The 21,685-nt window shown below is 25.6% G+C and overlaps 1 protein-coding gene and 1 long non-coding RNA gene across 5 annotated transcripts in view; one reads left to right on the top strand and one right to left on the bottom strand.

The window, feature by feature from the left end:
- The window catches only part of LOC122720686 (cysteine-rich motor neuron 1 protein), a 275,210-nt gene that overhangs the window by 80,047 nt on the left and 173,478 nt on the right, over window positions 1-21,685 (bottom strand). The gene's annotated exons all lie outside the window — the stretch shown is intronic.
- On the top strand, window positions 14,735-21,616 carry LOC122720687. 3 transcript variants are annotated; one of them, XR_006347797.1, is made up of 4 exons: window positions 14,791-14,827; window positions 16,039-16,148; window positions 20,204-20,334; window positions 20,920-21,616. It is a non-coding gene; the product is annotated as an uncharacterized LOC122720687 (long non-coding RNA). The 3 variants fall into 3 exon arrangements; XR_006347796.1 differs by lacking the exon at window positions 16,039-16,148 and having other exon boundaries at window positions 14,735-14,827; XR_006347798.1 differs by lacking the exons at window positions 14,791-14,827; window positions 16,039-16,148 and adding an exon at window positions 17,628-17,664.

The following is a 21,685-nucleotide window of genomic DNA, read 5'->3' on the forward strand; positions in this document are numbered from 1 at the left end:
CTGCTTCTCGCGTAATCATGAAAAATTGGCGTGCATCGTTGACGATAGACGCTATAAAGGAAAAGAAACTGGGAGAATGAACACCTTAAAGATAACGCGCTCTCTTTCGTTTGAGGAGAACTCCCGATTGGGGAACGATTCGTTCTCATTTGCCACCGACATTTCGGACAATTCTTTGATAGTTTCTCGATAGACTAGGAGCATTTACTTTGGAACGAAGTACGTTTAGTTGAATTCGACGACGAAGAAGGATAGAAAGGAACGGATAATGTATATATTAGCTTCTATTGGAGAGGTTCCAAGATATAATGTTGACATTTCAATGAATTTTTGCATGGCGAGATAGAGATTTTTAAAAATTGAAACTAATAATTTTTAGGGAACGATGAACTATCTCTTGTTGAAAGATTGTAGTTTGAAAGTAATTAATAAAATAGATTCGAATCGGTGAATAGATAAAATAATTCTGTCATTAATATTTCAGACGAATAAAGTGTATTATTCACGTATCCTTTTAATATTTTTAATCAAAATATTCTAAAATCTAACTTATCGATTACTTGATATATCTGCTATTAATATAAATCCTAAAGTTACAATTTTATTATTAGAGAATTACTGAAATCAAAAATTTATACTTAATATTTTTAACATTATTCAAAGTTTAAATGTAAGAACTAGTGTGAAATATCTTACAAATTATTTAATTTTTAAAAAATCCACCATTATTCATTATTGAAATCAATATTACATTTCATAATTTCATTTTATTGTTATAATTCGAACTCGAGAACTAAATATTACACGTATAAGTACTCGAGTATTCAAATTCCAATTTTCTTTCATGATTTCCCAAATATGAAAAACTTTTCTTATACATTTGAATGTACTCGTATTAGAAAAAATAAAAATAAACTTTTTTATTCACTTGTTATAATTAATAATGAAAATTCGATTCTAAAATTAAATGAATATGCAAGTACTCGAATCCGTTCGAATACTCGGATATGAATTGAGCGGCCGTATCCGAGTATTCAAAGTTCAGGTATCCGTATATCCGAGCAACACTAAGAGCTCTAACGCACATCCGAGCAGGTTGGAATTACCGTGTAATTGTATTCGACGAATCGTCGAGAGAAGGGAGTAGCTGGTAATCATGGTGGAAAGGAGGGAGTAGAGGGGGACGAGTAAACGTTAGCCATCCGGGGACTGTGAAATTCCAAGATACGCGGATCTAGAATTCGGCAGGGCAACAAGCACGTTTCACCTTTGAAACCGAGGCGGAGTCGGGGTGCGGCGAGGCGAGAAGAGGCCGGGGCTGGTAATAAACGAGCCACGGTTCTGCTCTTGGTCCTTTCAGGTACGGTGAACCGTTCCGAACGAAGATCGCGTAAATGCGATGTCAAAGGTGACGCGAATAATAACGTCTGGTCGAGTAGAACCTCGTTTCGGTGTCGCAGGTGCAAGGCGAGGAAGAGTCGAACTATAAAAGAGCTCGTTATTAATACATCGTATTAAGGCCGTGCGCATTTCCGTCGAAGATCGCGTATGAAGAAAAGGGAAATGAGAGGGTGAATAGAAGAGGGTGAATAGGTACTAACTAGGTATATAAGTAAATATATAGGATTCTAGATAGATATGTAGTGCGTATATAGACAGCTAAATTTTGATAATAGTGCAATAATTTTTATTATTGTTTATTATTATTTAAATTTTTAACTCCTTCTTTTTATTTATCCTTGCAAGAAATTTTCGTATAATAATAAATATATATTAACATACGCAGAGAACACGTTGACACAAATTTTTCTATTTTTTACTTTTTGTTAAAAACAATACGTGCATTTTTTTTAATTTGTTTAGAATGTTTTATTATTATTTTATAAGGAAATATACTTGAAGTTTGTTCTAATTAATTAAAACGTATATTAGTAAGAAAATACAGTTAGATATGTTGATATCTTATGTTTTAAATATTTAATCTGTTTAAGTTTTTCTTTTACTTTTACTGAAACTTTGTGAGTATATATAGCATAATATATGGACAATTATTTTAACGGAATTATTTTAAGAAAATGAAATCAACGCTCAAAGTTTCAGTATATTTTCGTTCTTTTAAATATAACTTTGTAGTGAGATAAAGCAAAATTTTAAATTATTTAAAATATTTAATTTCTATCATCCTGTTAAAAATTAGATAAAATTGTTTCCAAAATTCAAAAAAAATGTTAAAACTTTTGGATTATTTTTATTTCTTCAAAGAAATTTTCTGTTGGCAGAAAAATTATTCCATATGTAACCCATTATGCTTTACATATATATAAATCTTTAATAACATCAGAATTTTCAAGTAAAGTGAATTTCATTGAAATATAGAATATAAATATTTCTTTGATTTGTATTTATTATCGCGCAAAAAATAAATTAACAAATATTTCAGTCATATTTTACTGTCAAAGCGTAATTTTTAAATTTTTCTATTTTATAATATTTTTTATATTGTTTCACACTTATTATATATGCAGTTTTAAAAAGCAATATTATTTTAAAATATTAAAAATTTGTAAAAGAAAATTCACCGACAAATATTCAAAAGAAATTGCATCATATTTTAATATCTCTACAAATTTAAGAAATTAGTGAAACATATAAAAAATAATTTTGCAGAAAATTTTCTAAAATTAAAACGTCCATAAATATTTACAAAATGACAAGATTATATGTTATAAACAGAAGTATTAAAATCATAAAAAAAAAAGATCAGAATTATATTTCCTTCAACAATCGTTAATTCATTTTCGTTAAGAAGCAAAATAATTTTTATAATTTCAAACAAGAAAAAAATTTTTTATTACTAAATATTATATGTTCATAAAGTATTTGTTAAAAAATTTATAAATAAAATAATAGATTTTAATTAGTATTTTATTTAATGATTCAAATTTAAACGCAAAAGTTATTTGATTAATATGATTAATTTTATGGATTAATATGAAATTATTTGTTAATAACTCGAGTATGCAATATATACGTATAATATATAAAAAGTACATTGATAAGAGAGGGATTTTATCCTAAAATTTAATAAAATTAGTTGAAAAAATGACTGTCATCAATCATTTATTCTGTAAAAAAAAAAACATTTTAAATACAAGTATGAAATTATTAAGAAAATTTTCAAAGAAAATAATTAAATTAAATCAAATATTTATGCAATCATTTATAAAAAAAAAATCGTTTATAAAAGCAAAACATTGAAAGTAATAAATTGTTGTTTCAAAGAAGATTATCAAAGATTATTAAAAAATGATCAAAATAATTAATAAATTAATAGAATTTATATCAAAAAAGCTTCAAGAAGCTACAAAAAAATTATAAATATATTTTGTAATAAATCTGTGCTCTGTATCATTTAAAATTATGTCTTTTATATGATTTACTTTCTGTCAACATAAATAATACTTACTTTACACATATACACAGTATAAATTATAATATAATCTCCTACAACGCGAGAAATATAAGAGATTTACATTTATACCATTTCATGTTATATGAAAATGTTAAATGTTGAAACTAAATGGTTTTTTTTTTTTACATTTATAACAGAAAATAATATATTTTATTTTAAAATAATATGATTGTAAAATTTTTTTCATCATATTATTTTATTATATTTAATTATTGCATTACATATATTATATAATTTAAAGCAAATCTGTTAAACTTTTTTTCTTCCGAGATAATTTTCTTTTGGTTTGAGGATTCCTATTATAAATAGACTAGCTGCTACTACATCTAATCTAAAACTAAAATACATGAAATATGATTGTAAGCGAGAAAACGATTAAAAGAGTATTATGAAATTTGACGATGGCGTAGAATTTAACGAGTATGGAGCTTGTACGATACTCGAAGGAGAATTTCTTTAGAGATATGGAGGGGGCCATTCTCCTGTAACTCCGCAGAACAAACAGAAAAAAAGAAGAAGTACAGTTAAGCTGGTAGTTCGACATCTTTGACTCAAAGTAAAAAGAACAGCAATGCTAGATTTAATCATTGTTAGAAATTATTGTTGTTTTGCTTAAGATTAAATTCTATTAACATCGTCTTTTGAGTATTGATTTTTTCGTTGATCGAATTTTTTTTCAACTTCAGAATTTTATTCTTTATTTACAATATATCTTCTTGTATTATTTAAAAATTTAATTTGTATATTTTTAATTTTCGAAGTTTAATACAAGAATGGTGCAATTTTTAATTTGCATTATACAAAATCTTATTATTTTATAATTAGTAAAATAAAATATATAATTTAAATTTAATTATATAATAATTAAATTTATTTATATAATAATAAACATTATTGATAATTCATTCGATCCCCATTTTCAGAAATATTATATTTTTTAAACTTAAAAAATATATCTATATATGATTCCACCATAATTTATATATTTTATATATTTATTATATAAATTTATTATATAATTTACACTATATTTAAAATTGTATTTTTTTTTAAATTTACAAAGTTTATGTAAGTTTATATAAGTTAGTAAGTTTATAAGTTTATTTGATCAAATTTATTAATATTATTTCTGACATCATTCTTATTTTATATTTAATTAATTTTATAATCTAATTATGGTATTAATAACATACTATAATAACTTTGAAACAATAAATTTTTTTTATATTTAATATTTATAATTCTTAAAAATTGATTTTTAAAAAAATATAAAAAATTATCTCCATGATTTTTTATATCGATTCTATAAATTATATCTATACTATGTAATTATATCTATATATCTAATATATGTAATTATATCTATAATGAATATATATATATGTACACGGTATCTTATCCGTGATTTTGATATTTTGATTCTCTCAATATTATTATTTGCAATGAAAAATGTTTTATTATGATATTATGATGAGCATATTATAATGCTACCAATTCTTTTACGAATGGACGTGTAAAGATCACATGATTTTGTTTTTTAAATGGAATTATATATAGATATATTTTTTCAATACATTGATCAATGCAGCTTCATTTATTTTATATAAAAAAATATTATCGATATAAAAATTATTAGTTTAGCAAAAATTTAAATTTGAATTTTATAAAATTTATTGCATAAAAGAAATATGAAAGAAACAAGAAAAACGCGATATTTATCTCTTTATGCTTTCCTTGATTTTTAGGCGTATATGGATTAATACTTTTTTTATATAAAATATATAATTCTATTTAAAAAAATCAAAGTTAATTTTCATATGATTTGTACGTATCTTTTCATGAAAGAATTAATAACACTATAATATATATTTCTTAATATTATTCAATTTTTATGTGAAACATTTTTCCACGAATAATAATACTAAAAAGACCAAGATGAGGTAAGACATCCGACGAACGGTTTGCAAATAGTTTACAAATATTTTAACTTATCACTCGAACTTTTCGCGAACATTGTAACAATTTTCAAACTATCAATTAATTTATCAATTTTTTCACTTTTTTGAGCGGAATCGATTCGTTAGTTGTCATTATTGGCTTATTTACCGATCTTGAAAAATCAAGAAAAAAGATATGAAATAATTCACGAATAGACAAAAATCGCGGACAGAGAATCTTATAAATTATTTAAACCTACATATTATATTCGTTGTCGTTCAAAAAAATCTTACTAATAAGAAGAATCTTGTAAATATCAAGTATTGAAAATTTTTATGAACGAACCAACAAACGAGTTCACGAAAATATAATCATAATTACATATAAACGCACATCCTTTTTAACTTTCGTATCACGAACAGACGAACATTTCTAACAAATTTAATTCTGTCGCGAACGAGTTTAAAGACACGGATAAACATAAACACGCGCTTCTCGAGTGAGACCGTTCGAAAGCAGAGCGCATGATCGCGCGACTTACCGCCGTTAGAGCCCCGATCCTTTTCGAGTCGGTGGTTTTTCGTCGGGGTCGGAATGGTGCTTGCGGCCCCGTGAAACAGACGTAATTAAAACGGATGTAATTACTGGAGCGGACGGGCTGGCAAGGCGAATCAAGGCGAAGCAAGGACTCGAGGTTTCGCGTACGAGGCGTAGACACGCGCGTGCTGCTATGGTCTTTTAAGCCCTTAAGCGAGGATAAATTTTCACCGGACTTTCGAGTAATGAAATGATCGCTCTTGCTCTCTCTGGTGGCCAGTGGGATGATCGGGAGATACGGGTTGAAAAGCTCGCGCAAAGCTCGTTCCTTTCGTTCCCAACACGTTGTTTACTCGAAAGCATACACTGATGCTAAAACAATTACTTTACCCTTTCCACCTCTGACCTGTGTTCATTCCCCTGTTCCCGTGTTTCCATGTTTCGCATGGAAACGTCCCCTCTCAAAGACCAAAGAACTTGTCGCGATGCGATTAACGAGCTACCTGCTACGGTGTTGGAAAAATCGTGTTGCTGGTGAAAACAAGAGAAGATGAAAGGAAAGATATAGGAAGAAGGAAGGAAGGAAGGAAAGGAAGAGCGAAAGAATGAAAGGAAAGAAAGGGAAGAAAAGCCATTCGAAGATACGGATGGGGAAAGGTCCTTTGGAATATTCTCCGGTGATTTATCGGTGACGTAAATCCATGACTCGAAGCCGTTCTTTCGAAAATGGAGGAGGAAGAGTGCACCGGTAAAAGGAAAGACGATGTAGAAGTTGGCGCGTCGGGAACTGGTAGAAAATCTTTTGTTGGCACACCGTCATGGTTCTTTGCCCCATCTTAAAGAGCAACTGTGCAGGTATTGTGAGCAATCATCGGGGAGAGGGCTCGCAAATGCGTACCGTACTCCCGTGTCGCCGGGATAATAACCACCCTTTCTTTACGAGATCTTGCGGAAGAGCAACCACGAAAGAACTTTCAGCTATGGAGAATAAATTCGTTGCTTCAGAGATACCAACGTTTTCTCGTTTCAAGAGGAAACGTTCTTCCTCTTTTTCCTTCCTCTCTCGTTCTAATGTCACTCGAAAAATTGATCGTTTCGTTCTTTTCGGCGTGATCCCGATATGCAAGAAAATTGGCGATTTATTCTTCCCCGTCGAGCCAGCTGTCTTGTACACGAGTTTTCGTAATTTTGTCGTCGGAAGAAGGAAGGCGATGAAAGAAAGAAAATCGAGAGACTCGTGGAGCGATTTAGAGGTTCTTCGGCGAGAGGGAAGCACGAAAGATGGGTCGTCGTGGTGTTTGCTAATTGCAAACGGTCGGAAACAAACGCGGGCTAGTCAGTGTTTGCCTATTATAATGTATGCAAATGTCGAAATCTGCGAGTTCCTGCAATGCGGGTCTTGAGAAAATATTTGATCAATGGTCTTTCCTTCGGCTCTTTTATGTTCGATGTATGACCTTGGCGTAAAAGGTTCGCCAGAACGGTTAGAAAGCGGCTGCCAACTCTTCCCAGCCATACGACATTCGCAAAATATTCCAACTCGGACTCTCGATCAACGAGCACGATTCCACGACGTCCACGATTCGAGCGCACCCCATCTTATCGAGCAAATATTTTCTTCGATTTAAAACTTTACCATCAACAGAAAAGGAAGAGATCGTGTCTAAACCCACTGTATATATATATACGTTCGAATCGACGTGACATCTAAATCACTCGTTCCACGTCCTTATTTACCAACGACACGACGGAAAATAATTTAATCTTTTTGCTTTCTATTTGCGAAGTTCGATTTCGCGACGCGACGATACGATTCCGTTCGTTTCCGTATTCGAGAAAAAGGAGAAATCAATCGTGAAAATATTGTATTCATTTTAACGAATAGCAGGTAACGAATAGGAGGTCTAAAACAAAATTTGATTTTTATCATACATTTACTTACATGTATACAGGATGCATCATGGAAATGAGTTATATCTTCCAAATAAGTTAGAGATAGAAAAAAACGTGATCAAAATTTATATTCAATAAATATATATAATTCAAATAATATAATTTTATATATAATATATAATTTTACTCAGTTTATATATTGAAAATGCAGTTGTACTTTTTTTCTGGCAATGATACAACTTTTTAATTTCTAAAAAGTATTGACACAATTTTATCTTAAATCTATTGGTTCAGAAATTATTATAGTTAAAAGTTTACTAAATTATTTGAATGTATTTATAGATATGTTACTTGTATTATAACAAATCTGCAGTGACTCATTTCCATTCGTTAATTCTTGTTTTGTAATATTATTTAGTGTTAGTTGATATTAATAGTCAATTCATATTTGCAAATATTGTAACACGTTAAAGCATATATATAAGCTATAATATCTGAAAATACAAATAATTTAGCAAAATTAATTTCTAAACTAACACGTTTAGAATAAAAATGTGTTGATGCTTTTTATAAAAATTAAGAAATTGAATCGGTTCTTCCTATTAAAATTATAGAATTTAAAAAAAGCATTACATTTTTCGGATACATTAAAGTAAATACATTAAAACTGCAAAAAATTATATTCATATTATATATCATTGAATATTATTTAATCTTAACATTTTAAAACATTTTTTTCTATCTTTTCTATCTCTCTTTTCTATCTCCATTTGAAAAATATAGTTTGTTTTAGTTGATATTTAAAGATTGTAACTTTGTAACAAACAAACTTTGATTTTTGAAAGATTATTACAAAAAAAACAGAAATATAAGTATCTATACTACTTATTTCATTTCAGGTTATGAAATTTTATTTTATGTATAAAATTTCAATTCAATATATACCTCTTTTTATTTTTATATTTTCATAAGAAATATGAATGAAATTTGAAATTCCTCTTTTTATATTCATTATAAACATTTATTAAAGATATATTAATGCATATCCAATAGATTTATTTATTATAATTTTTTTTATTAATATTAATATTAATAATCATTTATTAATATCATTTGAATTATTCAACGAGAATGTATTTAAATATTATTTTTTCTTAATGAAAATATCATTTCCATCATTTATTTAATCCTTTTTTACACGTTCCAAATATATTCAGATTTAATACATATATGGGATATTAATATATTCACAAGACATCTTTAAAAGATCGATTCTAAATTTCTAAAAATTAAAATGAATATAAAAATTGATATATATAAATTTCGCTTAAGAATTATAAATTTAAAAAAAAACAAAAAAGAATTGAAGTTTGCTAATAAATTTTTTAAATGTTTGCTAAGTTTTTATTCTTATTATTAAAATAAGAAACAGAATGAGACAACAGTTCTATTCACCACCTTGTTCCGTCTTCGTCTCGTTTTATCTAATGAAAACTTAAATTGTTGTAATTTAATAAATGCAAATTTTATATATCTATATATATCCGTGTGAGATCAATAATAAAATTTTTATAATTTCAAGTTTATAATATATTATATATAAATATGTTAAATTAAATCATATCTTTATCAATAACCAAGTTTATTGTCTCGATCATGTAATTATTATGGTTTCAGAGAACATTCAATTATTTTCGATACATTGATATGTTTCTCGAAAAATATCGCTAAAAATATCGAGAAATCTAATATTTGAATAAAAACTTAATATTTACTATATTTATATTACATACAACCTATATATTACAAACCTCAAAAAATATTATAAAAATCATAACAAATCTTATTTTATTTATTTTACTGAGAACATATCTCTTTTAAAAAGATATATTAAAATATATTACAAAAAAAAATATTAGAAAGATTTTATATTGTATTAGAAAAATACAAAAAAATTATATTAAAAAAATAATATAACATGATTGAAAAGATTACAAAGATTAGCTTTATTTCTACTTTAAATATCTTAATATAAATTCCAATATATATATAATTTTATAAAGTAGATATGTTCCAATAAATATATTTAATTATTGTACTTAATAATATAATAGTGCAATATTTTTATTTTAATTTTTTATTTTAACCGTTATCTACAATTACACATTTAATTATTTACATTGATAAAATTTTTAATGAACCAAATTTCGATATTAATTTTATTTTAATTAACTGAAAGAATTTGCTTCTGACACACCTTCATCTATGATCGATGTTGGCGTTCAATGTTTTAGAAAAGTCTGAACCGATATTTTTATATACCAATTTTTATTTATTAAAATTTTATTAAAAGTTTATTAAAATTTTTATTTTAACTTTTATCCAATCCTTCAAAAACATATTAATATTGCTGCATACCCAAAATAATATAAAAACATTATCTTATTTCATATTTCTTAAACATTAAATTGTGATTACATATTGTTTCTACAATTTGATCTATCGTGCAATATGGATTAATTCGAGTTGAAATACGATCTCGTATAAATAATACATCGGGGAGACAAGATTCTCACAAGATTGGACGTCGAGAATGGTTTAGTATCTAAGATGGCAATTGGCCAAAGGAAATCCGGAACCATCCGATTCGCGGAATGCGGAAACTTGTGTCGTATTTAGAAACATCGCTTATAATTTCTCGTTTTCCGAAGAATTTGGGAAATTTGGTTGCCCTATTTATACGTATACTGAGACTATAACTCACGTTACAACACATCTGAGAAAATGAACCGTTAGATGAACCGTTTTTCAGATTTTTCACGTAATGAAAATAATGATTTTTCAAAATCGATGTTAAAAACTGATATCAATTAAAAAGATTATATCGTAAATGCAAATATAGTACAAATTTTCAATATCCATTTAGTATTCAGTATGGTTGAGTTATTTCTCCTATCGTCGTGCAAAGTATGTCACATTATACGAGATTTGGAAGGAATATTCGAAAATGTATGATTCGCAGATGTGCCATTTGTGTTGCAATAAGAGAAAGATATATTGAAAATTTACTGAAGCGAAAAAGCTTTGTATTACATTTGCATAAATTAATCTTTGTCGATATTAATAAGTAATCTTGCATTGACAATTTTAAACTAACCAAAATTTTAAATCATGTGTTGTGAAAAATTTACTTCACGATGTTGCGAATATTGATAAATAATAAAAGTTGATATACGTTGAAAGAATTAATTAATAATAATAATACAATTGAAATAAAAATTATTTCAAAATAAAAAAAATAAAATAAAAAATAAAATACAATTTTTCTAAAATGTCAAAATTAATAGATATGAAATATTTTGAAATGTTTAGAAATTAATACAATTTCTGGCAATAACTATTTCAAAATTAAATCAAATCATTTGAGAAGTCAGAAAAATTAGTTTGCTAAATAATATAAAAGAAAATAAAAAAAAAAAACTCAATTGGAATGAAGAAAATAATATTGATCGCTTTTTACAACTTTTATTTAAGTCTATAATAAAAGACAATACATTTTAAAGATTTATATCAATTATATATGTATTGAAAATTTCATGGATTGATATAGAAACAGACAAGCGACAGACATTGAAAAATATAAAAATTTATAAATTTTAAAAGATGATCGAATATTTTCTGCCAGGGTTGTTATTAAATAATTTTGACAGTTAACATGAAAGTTCATCCATAGTCATCACAGAATACATGCAATTTTAAAACTTGCATTAAATTCGATATTGGTATATATGAAACGTACAGAATATTTTTAAAAATCTAAAAACGAAATTGAAAGAAGGAATTTTAAAGAATTTAAAAGAAAAGAATTAAAAAAAAAACATATCGTCTAATAATATATAATATATATTCAATTTATCTTGAACAAATATTGAAAAATATAAATAATATGAAAAAATGTTTCAAATAAAAATTATTTGATAGAAAGAGATATATTATGCAGTATTAATATGAAATTAATATGAAATATATCTGAATTTTTTAAATATATAATTAACTATATAACTATATATTAACTATATAATTTTTATTAATCGAATATTAATCGATATGATTTTTTTTCTATAAAAAAATATTAAGTCGTTTACGTCGAAAAATCATTAGTTTAGAAAATATTATAACTTGAAGTTTATAAAAAGTTATTATATAAAAAAAAAAAAAAACACGCGAAGCGATACTTTACTGTTCCTTCTATTTAATATAAATTTCACAAACTTCAAAATATATCTCCTAAATTTTTCGATATAAATAGTTTGGTACTTTTTTTGTAAAAAATAACGAATTATGGTGCAATAAAAATTATGATTCCATCTAAAAAATTAAAATTAACTTTTATGCATTAATTTATAGAAAAACTATTAATACTTATAATGTATCTTTTTATATTAATAAATTTTAATCAAACCAAATTTTAACCGAAACATTTTTTACATCATTCATATTTTTCGAGATATTTGGACGGTTCCAGATAAATTGGAGACATCCTATATGATGAGAAAAGAGTAGGAAATATTTTGAGTGATAAAAGATTATCATTTGATCTGTGATGATTGTTTGATTATATAATTTTAATTTTAAAAAAAATTCGTTGTATCAAGCTAATTATAGAATGAAAAGAGTAAACATTATTTGAATTGAAGAGAAATGAATATAAAGAATAGATAAATATTTGATTTATAAATGGAAAAATAATAAGTATAAGTTATATAAAATTCATAAATGAAATAATAATATATAAAATATGAAGCAGAAAAAAATATATAATATCGTTAAAATTATAGAAAATTAATTTAATATGCATTATTATAAAGTTATAATGATTGATAAAATCGTAGATTTAAATATTAATTTAAGATTAATGTCTGTTAAATTAATTATCATATATATAAAAATAGAAAGCAATTTAATTATAAATAAAAGTTAAAATCAGAACAGCTAGAATTCCATTTCAAAAAAATTTTCAAAAAATTATATAAAAATATAATTATAAAAAAATTATTATAAATTATGGAAAAGAGAGAAAATACGCTATTAAAATAAAAAATAAAACGCTTGCTTTTTATATAAGCTATCATTTTTCTTCATCATGTTCTATTATTTTGTCACATTCATTTTCTAGATATATGTATATATAATTATAAATTATATTATTATTCTTAAACAAATAGCTTAAAAAATCACTTTTATTGAAGTAGTTTATTGAAATAATTTATTAAAATATTAAAAATATTAATATTAAAGGAAATATAGCATATTATTACAGGGAATATATTTAAATTATCTTATTTAGAAAAATTTAGAAAAATTCATTTAATTTAAAAATTCAAATTTTAATAAAAATTTATTCAATAATATGAATATATTATACGTGGTGTGTTTAAAAAATAATGAGATATATGTATATTATAATATGTTAAAAATATGTTAAAAATATATGTAAATATATTATAAAAATGTAAATCTTTTTTCTTATGAAAAATATATATTATCTTTTTATTTAATAGTTCATCAAAAACTACTCAGGGAATATTACTTCTTCGTGACACAAACTTTTTAAAGTTTCAATATTCTTTCATCTTATGAATATAATTTTATTTATAATATTTTTTTACAAAAGAAGGATAGAGAGTTATAAAAATCTGAATATTTTATATATTTAAATTTCCATCTTTTACCATTATAAAGTAACGGTTTTAAAAAAATTAAAAAAAGTTTAAGAATTATTATACCATTATCTTTAATATTTACCAAAAAAATATGAGTGTTTTTGAAATTATGATACAAGCAGCAAGTTATTGATTCTGTATATAAAAATAAGAAAAACAGTTTTTAATTTTTTTTATTTCGTTTTCAAATAAATCAAATTTGAAAATTTTCAAATATAACATGACATTAATTAATTCTTCATTGAATACAAATTTGTATTGACAATGGTTACTTTATATATGAAATTAAATTAAAAAATATACAATAAAATTTTATCACTTTTACTATATTCTTATTTTTTGAAAAAATCGAAATTGAATATTTACAATCAAGAAATTATGTAAATGAAGAATTCTTAAATTTATTTCTTCAAAAAATAATTTTTCACTGAAGAAAATTTATTATATATTATATATAATTTATTCTATATTCTATATATATATAATATATATATATATTATATTGTAATCGATTAGTTTATTTTGCAATTAAAAATTTTTTTAGAAAACTTAATTTTCTTAAAAACAAAGTCTTAAATGAAAAAATGTTATTCTTTTCTTCCGAATTATTTTTCGAATACATAGAATTATTACACTTGCCCTTGTATCATGACCTCGGGAACATTCATTGAGTATATGCATTATACTCAATACTTTTATCTTATAATAATAATATTCTCAAAATTTAAGTGTAATATGCACATTTATATATTAACAATTTCTATAACGAATACTTTTATTGCAAAAAATTGTACAGACATTATTAGAATGTATTTTAGAAATACAAAAAAAAAAAAAAAAAATCCAGATTTATCCTACATCGCGAAGCATAGGTAGATAGCTATTGTGTTCGCGAGAATACAGCCTGTTTGATGTTTGGTATTCATCGTGGAAAGACGCGACGTCGTTTTCTCTAATAAGCCACAAGATAAGATGCCACGAAGCCGGAAACCTGTCACGAATCCTTGACACGAGTCGAGCATAGAGAAACGTGAAACGTTTCCAAGATTCGTGTAGCGAACAACCGGTGCAACGCGAAAGAGAGAGTAATCGCAATGCGATAAGATTTCGAATCGTATCGCGATGCATTCGATTCTCGCCAACCATTGAACGTTCCTTCGCGAGGAACGTGCAAATACGCGATTATCAACGAGGAGGAAGGGCTGGTGGCGAGCGAAGCGATATCGTCTCGAGGAGGAGGATTTTCGAGAAGTCTGCGGAGCAGGTATGTAAATTGTTCGTTTGTCCGTTTCAGTAAATATTTGGCGGATGGCGTTTCCTCGAGCATTCGGTTGGTTCTCCAACGGTTTGCGCATCGCATCATGGAGAAGTTGTAAACGGCGCGCTCGGTCTCTCGCCCGGAATGTCGGTTCATTGGTACAATTATAAACTTGCACTTCTATTATGTACCAAACTATTCGAAGACATTAATGTTTTTCTTTCTCAGGAAAAGTTGGAAACAACGTTTCTCGCGATATTATGTAGAAAAATGTGGAAAAAAGAAAAGAATAAAATAAAAATAGAAGAAAAATCAGATACACGAGTCACATCAAATATCGTTGTTTCTGTAAACATAAGACTGATATAAGGTAAAATATAAGCAATGTATTTTCGAATACATATCATGATAATTTGAAATTAAAGAGAATATCTTGACAATTTTTTTTAGAAAAGATTCAGAAAAGATGGAAAATTTCGAATTAAAGAGTTTCGATGTTGTCTTAATAAATTGATTTTTTTTATCATTTAAATTTAAAAATTTATTATGATAAATTAGTGAATTGTAATAATTATATTTTATTATCTCTGATTTTTTTATCTTTTTTTAAATTGGTAAATATTTCATGAAGCAAAAGTAAATAATTGATCGATCACAAAGAGACTCGTAAAATTTGCACAAATATCGAGAAGAACGATAAAATATTTGTATATGATTATTGTTTATTAAATTAAGCTATAATAAATTTATATAAATATAAGTTAAAATAATTTTACGAAATAGTTTTTAAATAAGTAATTAAAATAAATTAACATAAATTAATATTTATTAAAATTATTTAAATAATATTTAATAAATTATAAATAATTTAATAATTATTTAAAATAATTTTCTATATTGTTTTTTTGATATAAAAAAGATATAAAAAATAATAATTTTATTATATTATTAATATACATTTCTTAAGAGATCTGATCTTATTTATATTATTTAAGATAAAATTACTTACATATTTTTAGAAAATCTATTATATTATAAGTAAAATAATTTTTCTGAAAAGACTGATTCTGATTCTATAAAATTAAATTAAGATTTCTATATTTTTCCAAAGTTTTTCTATGATTTATTATCTGTCTTTTTATTAACAAAAAAAAATATATTACAAAATATTCATCCATATTCTTTACAAATCATATTAATCCCTAAATTGATTACAGAGGAGCTCGGAGTAATATCATTACATCATTATCATTTCACTTCCATATTCATTACATTATATCAAAGGCCAATAGAGCATTAAATTAGAGGAAAAGACTATAGCTTGCTGGTAAGTTGATTCTTCAGTAATTTTTTTATTTATAAAAAAACATTTAAAATAATCATGCATTATTGAGAATATTATAGAAAACGATCATGATTTTGATATATGTTATTAAGATTATCAACCTAAATAATTTTTTCTTATAATTCTTAATCAATAGTTTCTTACAATTTTCAAATATTTATAACAAAAATTTATAAAAAAAAATTGCAACTAGTCATAGAATTTTGCCTATACATATATGTCTGTGATAACATATCAACATTTGCGATTATTACTTATCAATTGTTTATATAAAATAGTATAAACATATCATAGCAATTAGTATCAAAATGTATAAAATATATAAATCAGCTAATATCATCATACTTAACATTTATTTGTCAAGAACTTGAATATTCCATGGAATCTTTGGATCTGCAGAATATGAAAATAAAATATGAAATAAATCTCCTTCCGAAATTACAATGACAACAATATCAGCATTATGCTCGTTGTAACTTTGGTCATTGTTTTTTCGGTTGTTTTGTATTTTATAGTCCAATTCCACGGATCTAAAGGATTTGTAGAATGTTCAACCTCATAGTCGAGATATTTCAAGCTCATCAAAATACAAGAGAAAATAGCTTTTTTAATTTATAGATTATTCATCTTACAATTGATATCACTGTTTGTAGAAACAATAGATAAACATCTATTCGATCATATATTGATATAATGCTGTCCAAGATGCGTATGTATAATGAAAATTCAATAATAGCGATCATTTTTTAAATATCTTGAAAATTACAACAGATTATCAATTAAGTTATAAGAAAATGTTATTTAGGATAATGTTTTTGATACACAGAGTAGAACAAATTCTGAATATATTTGTTATTTTTAAAGATATTGAAAATTTTCTACGAAAATTATACGATAGAAGCCATAATGTAATTGTAATAATTTTTTTATAAGTAAAGAATTTTCGAATATTTCAATATTATTTGTATTTTTTTTTTTAAATTGTTTGCTACGTTTTTTTACTCGTATGGAGAAAATATTCAATAGAACATTAGAACATAATATTCTATTGAATATTAATTTAATATTTATTAAAATTCAATAAATTTTAAATTCATTTCAATAACACATACAAATTAAATAATACGTCTTTTATAAATAAATGATCGAAATGGTGTCTGTTTGAATCAATGCGCAACATTTGAATTGCCGAATACCGAAGTTTGGGCGTTTATTATCATTTCTTGATTAATTGCTGCAATAAATTTTTCTCTCGTATCTTTTGTTGTTATAGTTAAGATAACATTGTTATCTTTTTTTTGATACACAATATTTTTTCAAAGAAAAAAATCAAATAATGTGATATCTGGTGAACGAGCTGACCATAATACTAGCCCATTATGTTCTATCGATGTGGCAAAATGCTATTGAGAGCTGCCTTTTATACGTATAGAACATAGTGAGCAATCATCGTGTTGATATCATATTATCCGTTGAACATTCGATTATACATTCTGTAGTAAGCTCGTATAAACTTTTTCGTATTTTGTGGTAGTGAGCGTTTTATTTATAATTAAATCAGATTATTTTGCCTATAATGGCACATCATATTTTATGAACTATCACTGTTAATAATATATTTTTAATTGTGTGATCAATAGTTCGTTATCAATAATTCGTTACGCAAATTTATTTCTTGTTATTGTTAATAAAAATTGTCTTATCGATAAATAATATTGTATATAAAAAATCATTATTTCTATTCATTTGTTGCAATATCCATTGATAGGAAGTAGCACGATTTTAAAAATCTGATCCTGAGTGTAATTCTTCCTCAAGTGATAACGATTAAATTTATGTTTGGGAAGAATTCTTAATACATTAACGTCTGCTAATTTTCTAAGATTTTCGTTCAATTTGTCATGAACAATTAATCTGAGGATTAAAGTTCACTAATCCGAGTGCACCGATTTCGTTTCTTTGACACACTTTCTTATGTTCATAGTGTCGTGTATTTAAGATTTCAGTATCTTTTAATTTTTCATGTATTCGTTAAAATATACAGTGCGAGGGATGGATATGACCCGAATAACATTCAATATATAACATTCAATAGTGCTTCTGCTTTCACTGAATTTTTGTAGAATCTTTCCATATACAAGAAGCATATTTACTTGTTCGTTAAATGAGAATTTCATTTCGAAATTAATTTATCATCAAAATAACGTAGCTCCATAAACTGTTTACTTGAAGAATCTATTCGTATTAATGAAAAAAAGTCTTAGCTACATCGATCACTATATCTATTTCTTGTAATATTTTACTTCATGGTAGAAATAAAAATGTATAAAAATGATAAGAAATGCCCAAATGATTCAACGATTTCAATGTTGTATCAATGCATTAATGCAATTATTAATGATAATCATAACATTTATTATAAATATAAAATTGTTGTTAATTCCGTTAATTTATTATTGGAATGATTTTGAAATAGAAGTCGGGGAATTTTAACATTCTTTACATTATCATGAATAAAAAATACAGCAATCAATTTAAAAAAATGGAAATGATCTTAAAATATTTGAAAATCTTCCATAAACTGTTCTAAATTCTCCTTTCATTATAAAAATCATAAAATCATAAAAATCATAAAAATCATCCATCTATGAAAAAATTATTATAATTCTCTTCGTATTTTTCATATAAAAAATTTTCAATATTTTTTAAAGTAACAAAATTATTCAAAAAATATTCAAAATTAGAATTATTGCTTCACTTTTATATGTTAAAATCATTTTCTTTTATTATGCATAATTATCACATTTATGCAGAAAATGTAATATGCTGCATTTATTAATTATTTAACAAAGAAGTTTACTTATCAAAGTTAAAAGAACATTGAAAATGCACTCATTTTTGCTGATATTCTTCAATTTATTTTAAAAATTAAGATTCTAGAAGAAAATCTCTATTCATATTATATGATAGAACAGACTTTTCTGTTAAGTCATGAAGGAAAATTATGAACTCATTTTTATTTTTAATATAAAAATAGCATAATTTGATGGGACATTTGGTGTCAACAATAATGATACTTATCTCATTTGCTATACAGAATATCAGAATCGCGAAACAACTACCATCATATCGTCTTTTTTTTTTTTTTTAGAAAGAACCATAATATAAGAGTGTCTAATATATTTTCATAATATATGTCAAATTCCATTTTTTTTCATGCATAATCTTATCATCTTATCTATAGATATTTTATACAAAAATTTAAAATAATTTAAATTATGAATTAGATTTTAAAAAGAAATATAAAACTAAATGAGTACATCCTTTCCTCTATGTATTCAGAAATTGTAACGAGTTTAGAAATCTATACATTTTATCGTTTTCTTGTCTGTGCTTGAATATGTATCAGTTTAGCGGTCACAGTAGACCGCCAAATTGAAATTGCTCAACGTAAACTGTTCTCTTTTATTATCTATAGAATAGAAATGATCATAATTACATGCAAATTTAATAAATTAATTTAATTTAAATTAATTCGTGTAGTACGTATACTTTTGAAAATAAAGGATCCATATATAATTTTTGATTTTTAACTTCACTGATAATTCGAATATCATTGTGAATAATTAAATAACAATATCATGTGAAAACTTCAATATATCAACATGACTGACTAGAACTATTTATTTTTATGCTACTACATTGTGTTACATTCAGGTTCTCTTTTATTGATCTTAAAATCATGTTTGTGAATGATTATTACGATACTTATTGACTTTTTTCTATGAAATTCGGATATTTTCTAAATAACGAAATATTTAATATTATAAATTATATGCATTGTTCACAACATTGCATCAGTTTTTCTCATATGTTTGAACTATTATATAATTTTTCAACAACATTCAGACAAATATGCAAACGAATATTGTAATTATACATATGTATAGTTATAATTATATATTATTTTTATAGTTTTATTATATACACGTATAAAGAGATCTGTTAATGAAATTAAACAAATATTTCTATTTCAGAAGAAAATCATAGCGCGAACGAGTACACGAACACCTGATGGAGCTTCTTAAGTCGACACGAAAAGAGAATAGTCCTCATCGTCGTCATAATACACTCGGGGAAAAAGTGGCGAAAGTCGAGGGTGAGAAGGGTAATAATCGTTCAACAGGTTTTCTTTCGAATCGTGCATACGCTTTCCTTCTCTCGAGCTAACCAAGCACCGTTTCATCTTTGTTCCGTTTTCGCTTTTCTGCTTGAAATTGATCGTTGCAACGTGTCTTGAATAAATTATGATCATATTCGAACATGAACACGATCGTTTTTTCGGTCTGATTACCACGATTTTGCTCCATATGTAATATGTAACAATTTCAGATTGTGGATATCGTGCGATTAGTTTAGTCGATGCCAAGTTTGAAATTTTTGTTTGAAATATTTTTAAATCCGCGCGCGTAAAATAAGATTCCAGGCAGTATATCTGTTTCTTTTTAATTCGTTCAAGTTCGGCTAAACTCGTCCGAACTCGTGTCTAATCGAGTCTAAACGTAACCATCAAGTGAATTAACAAACTTGTGTATAATTTTTTTTTTTGTATAAGTTTGTTATTCAGTAAGATTTATCTTCTTTTCTTTTCTTCTCTTTTAAATTCTCTTTTAAATAAACAAGTTTTATGCATCATCGAGATTATATTTTCGATCAACTCTTATTTCACACAATATTTATTTTTGTTTACTAGAATATCGTCTCGAGTCAAGACGTCGAGGAAAACGATATGATTCTCAACCTCGTACATATTCAGGAATAGAACGGCAACACTGTACGAAGAATTAATTACGACGATATTCCAAATAGTCCACATAGCGAATGCAACCGATCAGTTGATGCCAAGCGACTAGTTTGGGACGCTGACGGATTACGATAAATGCGATTAAGCGATGCAGTCGACACGGTTGCTCGATATATTGATTAATCAACCGAGATAAAATAAGCGTCCATTTCCGTGAATTTCCATTTTCGATCGAATCATATCGACTAGAAAGACACTAGAAAGAAACTTATAAGTATAACTCGGAAAAATGGAATAATTGATCGAAGTAATTTAAAAAAGAGAATTCGATATTCGATTCAATAAAATTATAAAAATGAAAGATGGCGATCATTCAAATGCTCGATTTTTGATTTATTTCCGAATAGGTTTTCCGCAATCCGATATGGCATTAATTTATTTATAAAATAAATATATCTAACTATCACGATATCTGTTATCGTCAGAACTTCCGTGTCATCTGCGCTGATTAACCTCATTACAACGGCTGGCCCTCATTTCTGTTCCCATTCCCAATATAGATACATACATAGCATATCTAAAAAATAATAGAACTGACAATAAAAAGATCCAGTGAAAACCAGAATATAATATATATATTACATTTTCATTTTTGAAGAAAATATTATTTAGGAAATTTTATTTTTATAAAAAACTGTAACATTAAATCATATTT

This window comes from Apis laboriosa, unplaced genomic scaffold (assembly GCF_014066325.1).
Source record: "Apis laboriosa isolate Shangri-la unplaced genomic scaffold, ASM1406632v1 scaffold1321_cov151, whole genome shotgun sequence".
NCBI lineage: Eukaryota > Metazoa > Arthropoda > Insecta > Hymenoptera > Apidae > Apis > Apis laboriosa.